An 8,185-nucleotide genomic window follows, 5' to 3' on the forward strand; every position below is an offset into this window, starting at 1 on the left:
ATTTAACCTCATTGAAAAGACATTTCCCTTCATGCAGCTCTCTTTATATATTTGAATCTCTTGCCCTGATTATTTATTTCATGCTTTTCTGGGCATGAAAGCCATGGCACACCAGGACCAACAGAAAAACTGATGTTGACCGCCCCAAGTTCTATCACAGCTACAGGACGCCACGCCATGCATCAGCGGTTACGATTAGGGCTGCAACTAACGATTATTTTAAAAATCGATGAATCGGACGATTATTTTTTCGATTAATCGATGAATCGGACAAAAAATATTTTTTATATTAACCTCTTTATTCCAAAATAAACATTATAGACAGAACAAACAAGCACACAAGTACAGGTTGCTCATTAACTGTACTGGTGCAATATGAAAAATAAATGTTTGTGTTAAAACTACGCAAACTTACATGAGAAATGTAGCTGTACATCCACAAAATATAGGGTACTTTGTTTCATAAAGCGCAAAAAAAGACATTTTTGTTTTTAAAAGCCTCTAAGGGGTTCAAACAATAGGCCCCCCCATTTCACCAAATGAGTTTTTTTTAGACTAGAAGAGGGCTGCCTTTTAAGACAGGAAAGTATAGCAGTTAACGTTGCTACTTGAGAAAATACTGAACCATAGAGATAAAAATAGCCCTGTGATTCAAATTATAAATTGTATTTGGAATAAAAATGAGAGAACTAGGGGTGCTAAAAAACACATCCTCCAAAGACAGATATTTACATGGGAATGTGGCAAATATAATTAATTGACATATTACTGATCTTGCTGGATTTTATTCTGCTTTACTTCCATAAATTGCAGGATCATCTTTACTTTATCTTTGCCAGAAGATTTAAACTTTAAAAGCCTTGCCCTCATAATTTGCAAGTTAATTTATTTATAAAGTAAATATAAACGCTGCTTAAGCTAATTCAAATGAAATTAAAAGTAAAATAAGTAGCCAACCTTATCACTGTCTGTAACCTACTAACACGGTAAGGAAAGCATCAGATGAGCTACCTGAGAAACTAACGTTACGTTTCCCCACTTTAAAACCAAACAAACATGGTGGTTCCGTGCCATGTTAATTTCTTTTGAAAAAAGTTGCATGTTATCACTTTTTTCGCTTTACAAAGCGCAGGCTATTTTAATTATTGTGATCAATTTGCGCCGTCAATCCCGGTGCATGCGCGCTTCATTTGCAGTCTGGACGCTGAGGCTCTGACTGAGAGGGACTCCTTCGGGAAAACGCGGTTGGGGTGGGGGAGGCGCCCCACGGCAGAGTAGGAACGATGCATGCTTTCACGTAAGAGTCTCCAAAAGCCGCCAGTGACACCGAAAAAAGTCGCCAGATTTGTCGCTAGTCGCTTTTTTGAAAAATAGTCGCTGGAGAGGTCTGAAAAGTCGCGGAGTTGGCAACACTGCACCTGCGGCGCTGACTCGCTCTGCCGTATTTTTTTTTCTTCCTCTTTCAGTCAAGAGGCAGTGATGACGGCGCGGCAGATGAAGCAATAATCGCGCGACACAACTAATCGATGATGAAATTCGTTGCCAACGCTTTTAAAAGTCGATTTTTATCGATTTTATCGATTCGTTGTTGCAGCCCTAGTTACGATGATACCTTGCTCGATGTGCATAGAAGAGGCTATCAAACATATCAACGATCTCACTTAGCAGGTTACTGCTCTAAAAAAAGAGCTGCACAAGAGGACTTGTGATCTGCATGAGGAGAGAGAACAAAGAATCGAGTTTCAGGTTGACTGCAAAGCTCAGATGGAAAAAAATCGCAGAACTGGAAATAAGTTTAGAGCCTGAACGTCGCATGAGACTCAAAAGTGAAGAGAAAGAGGAGAAGCAGGAAACAATCACTGTAACCCAGCCTACAGGTGCGTCAAAGTTACCACGCATTCCCACAGTTACAGTGTGCGTCAGTGTCCTGCATGAGCTTGCCTTCCTTAAGAGGCAGGCTGAGAAAAACGCCAGTAGAGACGGGAAGCTAGTAGAGGCTTTGGTAGAAGAACATGAGCTGAGGGTCAAATATGAGGAACAGCTGAAGACTAAAACTGAAAAGGACTCCAGACTCAAGGAACAGGAGGAATTGATCAAATCTCTGAAGAGTCAAGTCTCACAATTGACAGCAGAGTTGAAACTTCCTTTGAAAAAAGAGCATCATGAAGCTTCCTCACAAACAGAGGAGTCCATGAAAGGTGAAGCTCCCAGTCAAAAAGAGGCACCCATGCAAAACCGGCCCCAAAGAAACAGATGTGGTTCCACAGTTAGAGGCCCTCACCATGAAAACAGGAGATACAAACGGAGGCTTCAACGCAAACCCAAGCGTCTACATAAATGCTGGCCATCATCTGAATAGAAGCCACCATCGAGAGGCAGGGCTGTTCATGAGCCAAGGCCCCCCCACACATGGAAACCACCATCCAAACAGAGGCCTGCAGGCAAACAGAAGATTTCCTCCCTACAGGGCTATTAGACAAACACAGGCCACCAGGTTGTCAGAAGCACTTAAGAAAAATCCAGCTTCAAGTGCCTAAATAAAGGCAACAGCTTTTAATATGCACATTAAAAAAAGACAAAAAATAAAATAAAATAAAAAAAAGTATAAGTATAAATGTTACAAGGTGTATTGTTCATCTGATATGACGGATATGAATTGATAGTTTCAGAAAAATATGTTTATTACTTTAATTGAACACAGATGTTTGTTATTTCATTGCTATGTTTCTACTGTAATTAGCTTTGCAAAGGTTATTAAGGTTTTCAACTTGGGCAGACAAAACAAGATTTGATTTTCTTCCTGCTCCCCTTTGCTTATGGTAAATGTGTGACAAAGTGCCTGTTTTTTCTAGTGATTTTTACCATGGAGTAATAAATGAAGACATTGCACCCCTGCACCTTCAGATAGGGTGGAGGTCTCTGACTGTTTTCAGAGGCAAAGAGGTGGGAAGAAGTGCCAGACCTACTTTGTATCCCTGCGAGGAGGTTTTGGAAAGCACCCCTTTAGGAATTTTATCATTCTGCTCGGGAATCTTAATTCCCATGTGGAAAATAACGGTAATACAGGTGCTGGTCATAAAATTAGAATATCATGAAAAAGTAGATTGATTTCAGTAATTCCATTTAAAAAGTGAAACTTGTATATTATATTCATACATTACATACAAACTCATATATTTCAGATGTTTATTTTGTTTAATTTTGATGATTACAAATGACAACAAATGAAAATCTCAAATTCATCATATCAGAAAATTAGAATATTGTGAAAAGGTTCAAAATTGATGGCCCCTGGTGCCACACTCTAATCAGCTAATTAACTCAAACCACCTGCAAAAGCCTTTAAATGGTCTTTCAGTCTAGTTCTATAGGCTACACAATCATGGGGAAGACTGCTGACTTGACAGTTGTCCAAAAGACGACCATCGACACCTTGCACAAGGAGGGCAAGACACAAAAGGTCATCGCTAAAGAGGCTGGCTGTTCACAGAGCTCAGTGTCCAAGCACATTAATAGAGAGGCGAAGGGAAGGAAAAGATGTGGTCGAAAAAAGTGTACAAGCAAGAGAGATAACCGCACCCTGGAGAGGATTGTGAAACAAAACCCCTTCAAAAATGTGGGGGAGATTCACAAAGAGTGGACTGCAGCTGGAGTGAGTGCTTCAAGAACCACCACACACAGACGTATGAAAGACATGGGTTTCTGCTGTCGCATTCCTTGTGTCAAGCCACTCTTGAACCACAGACAGCGTCAGAAGCGTCTTGCCTGGGCTAAAGAGAAACAGGACTGGACTGCTGGTGAGTGGTCCAAAGTCATGTTCTCTGATGAAAGTAAATTTTGCATTTCCTTTGGAAATCAAGGTCCCAGAGTCTGGAGGAAAAGAAGAGAGGCACTTCATCCCCGTTGCTTGAAGTCCAGTGTAAAGTTTCCACAGTCAGTGATGGTTTGGGGTGCCATGTCATCTGCTGGTGTTGGTCCATTGTGTTTTCTGAGGTCCAGGGTCAACGCAGCCACATACCAGGAAGTTTTAGAGCACTTCATGCTTCCTGCAGCTGACCAACTTTTTGGAGATGCAGATTTCATTTTCCAACAGGACTTGGCACCTGCACACAGTGCCAAAGCTACCAGTACCTGGTTGAAGGACCATGGTATCCCTGTTCTTAATTGGCCAGCAAACTCTCCTGACCTTAACCCCATAGAAAATCTATGGGGTATTGTGAAGAAGAAGATGCAATACACCAGACCCAACAATTCAGAAGAGCTAAAAGCCACTATTAGAGCAACCTGGGCTATCATAACACCTGAGCAGTGCCACAGACTGATCGACTCCATGCCACGCCGCATTGCTGCAGTAATACAGGCCAAAGGAGGCCCAACTAAATACTGAGTGCTGTACATGCTCATACTTTTCATGTTCATACTTTTCAGTTGGCCAACATTTCTATAAATCCTTTGTTTTTATTGGTCTTCAGTAATATTCTAATTTTCTGATATGATGAATTTGAGATTTTCATTTGTTGTCATTTGTAATCATCAAAATTAAACAAAATAAACATCTGAAATATATGAGTTTGTATGTAATGTATGAATATAATATACAAGTTTCACTTTTTAAATGGAATTACTGAAATCAATCTACTTTTTCATGATATTCTAATTTTATGACCAGCACCTGTACTTGGAGAGGTGTGATCAGGAGCTGGGACGTGCAGAGGGGGGGCCTGAGGGTGCTTGAGCAACTGAGCTCATTGATGCCCAAAGTGCCCTTTTGCCTTTTTTTATTTTTAATTTTTATTGTGTGCTTGTATCTATGTGGATGTGTGTGTTTGTGTGTGTGTGTGTGCATGCCCAAAATAATAATAGTTTAGATCTACTGTGCCATGGTAACTGTGGCTGATCACATGATGAACTCAACGTGCCCTCCCTCACTCTGCCTTCAATGCACTGATGTCCCCTTCTGCAAATAAACAAGAGCTGCTTCAGAAAAACACTATGACTCCCGATTCCAGAAAAAGTAAACATCTGGTCCGGTAACTAGGTTCTGCGGCGGTGTTAGTTTGTGCACGGTGTATTGTTGCAAGATGAGTAGAGTAGACTGACCAAGTTAAGTGAGCAATCAGCATCCTCTGTGCTTTCCAAATTTGCACACACCGCCCTCTCTCAAGTTATAGCCACTTGTCAGCAGCGCAAAAAGTTGGTATGCACTATAGTGCGCCGGCCTGGCTGAACTGGAGAACGCGCAGATGCAATCGCAGTAAAATAATTTATATTACAGTTGTCGCATCCCTGCCGCTAGCAGGTTGACTACACATGCAAAGCGTGTTATGGGGAAGAATAACGTCAGGTTTTTACTGTCTGTTTCTCCTGCCATTAGCGGAGTGCATTAGCACTAGAAATCCTGGAGAATTCCAGTTTTCCTGCAAGCCCCTGTCCCCTCTACAAGTTTGTGTATTCACTCTACCTTGCTAAGTGTCCTTGTTGTAGGCTGAAACAAACTGGCATCAGAGCAAGAGCATGCTCCAAACACTTTTCATTACCTGCCCTGCAACATCAGACCTTTTTGCAGGACAACCGAGATATTACCACATTAACGTAATAATGGGAAAACCTAAAAAAAATGTGTCGAAAACTCTGGATTTTCCTAACTTTTGGCTTTGCCGTTGTGTTTTTATTTTGGTAATTAAAAGGTGGTCGGCTAATGCAATCGGCCAAGTACAATGTTATGTCCGTGGATGTTTTAATTCAACAGACATGGGCAATGTGGAGTCAACAAGTCATCTCCATGTCATGTATTTAATCTACCCAGCCAATTAACCAGGTGAGTCCAATCTGCACAGGTTAATTCACAGTGAAGATTGGACTCACCTGCTTCAGTGGCTGGGTAGAACAAATACATGACATGGAGATGACTTGTTGACTCCACATTGCCCATGTCTGGTTTAAAAAAAAAAAAAATTCAATTGCTGAGAATATGGGTCAGAAAATAGCTTTCTTTAAACCTGGTATTATTCTAAAAACTGCATTTATCATTTGTTAAAGCCGTATGTCACTTTATTGTTTTTTTCCTCTCTCCCCTGCCCTGAAAGTTCGCTTTAATGGTAGGTCAATAACAGCCTTCCCCCACCTCTGGAGCTTGGTAAAGTTCAGGTTCTAGTTTTCGACAAAATAATTTGTTGTATATCAAAGTTAGACATCCATCTGTGATTTGCTTTATTGGTGTCAACATCGTCCATTTAATAAATGTAATGCTTCATGTAATTAATAAAAAGACATTTTGTAATAAATAATAAGTCTTCAAACTTTTTTTAAAAAGAGAAACGTATTATTATTGTAAAAACCTATGCTTAGCGTGAACATTCATGCATTCCAATGCTGAAGGAAAATCTTTCTGCATACAGTAGTTATGTAAGTACATAACTCTAGAGTTTTTATGACGTTCTTTTAGGTTTTTTATTTACATAAAATGTTGAATATTTCCACTTTATAGTAATATTTAATATTTATCATTCATTCTTATGAATTAATCTTATTCTTAGGAACCACTTATTAGACCATTTTCAAACCCTTTTATGTTTTTTTTGTCTGCATTGTATTGTCAAGAAGCTAAATAGATCCTGTACAAGTTGCTCCACTCTTAAAAACATAAACAAAAATCAAATGTCCTGCTCAGACAGCTGCCAGTAACTGATTACTGGTATCATTGCCATTGTAGTGAGGACCGTTTGACTTCCATTGATTTTCAGTCATTTTCAACCCTTTTTAACCCTAAAACTAAACCTAAACATTACCAATGCATTACCTCAACCTAACCCTAACCAATTGACACCTTAGCCATAAACCTAACCATTAGCAAAATAGCATGTGAGGACTGGCAAAAAGTCCTCAGTTTGCAACAGATGGTCCTCAATTGGATGGTGAAATTAGAAAAATGGTCCTCACTCTGACGGCTAGACAGGTACACACATACATGCACAAGAACAAACAGAGCAGCAGTACAAGGGATCAAGGCTGACACTTGGTCAGGACAGACATTTAATATTCACATAAAGGGTCCAAGTCTAAACCATCCTTTTTGATGACCATTCTTTGTGAATCTGTTCCACACCATCCAATGTTTAAAATGTAAATAGCCTTTCTTTAGGAAGTTGTTTGTATCTTAGTGTTTGCTTTAAGTTGGACAGAAAAGAAGTCCTTGCAAAAGAAAACCTTTAATAGAGTTTCAATAAAGAGAAGCAGTTTTTGTAAATTGATTATTGTACAAACAAACAGGTTTTCAACTCAGTAAACTCGACTGGAGTCATAGTTGGAGCCATTATCAACTACAGGCTTCTCTTACTTTATTTAAGGTCAGTGTTTATGATCAACAATGAGAGAGAGAAACGAACATGGCATCCATGTGAGAGTGACAAGGTCAAAACCACTGTTAGCCCACATTTACCAGAAAATATCTTGATGGATGGGAAAATATTGAGAAACTTTGTGTTACATCTGGTGTAAAACTAACAAAGCAGTTAAAAAACATCTTAGTTAAACACGTTTTTGGTAGCGATGGTTAACAGAACATTGTGTTCTGCTATTTAGTAGAAACTCCTAAAGGATTAGGCTCAAGCACACTTTGATGATTCATAAGAAACAACCTTCTCTGAATGGTTCAGAAACACTGAGGTGTCATAGAGGCCTAGTCAACCTTCCAGCATGGTTCTATTGAATCAACTCTACAAGAAAAATGTTGAAATTCTTCATTATTGGTGCAAAAAACTGGTCAGTTATTGGTTGAGGTGACAATGACTTTTTGACAAAAGGTCAGGTTGGTTTGGCTTAGTGTTTTCCTTTAATAACTGAAATATTCATATAAATACTAAATTAGTCATTTTGAGTGAGTAAAAGTCATGATGTCGATTGATGTGATATTTTAAAATGTGGCATAAAGAACAAAAGAAAAATAATCTTTGAGGAGTCAAATACCTTTTTACAACACTTAAATTATTCAAATAATTTGTTAATATAAACATTTGGAGCATTCAGCTATCTACAAGAAGTTTAAATACATTTTAAAAGCTTGAACAAGCATTGATCTAGATTACTAATAATAAGGACATCAGAATTCTTGAAAGCAAAGGCTAGATAAATAAAGAATGATTTTTTTTTTTTAAGATTTCTGCATATCTCTGAAATAAAATCATGA

This window comes from Cyprinodon tularosa, unplaced genomic scaffold (genome assembly GCF_016077235.1).
Source record: "Cyprinodon tularosa strain WSP-4 unplaced genomic scaffold, ASM1607723v1 ctg222, whole genome shotgun sequence".
NCBI lineage: Eukaryota > Metazoa > Chordata > Actinopteri > Cyprinodontiformes > Cyprinodontidae > Cyprinodon > Cyprinodon tularosa.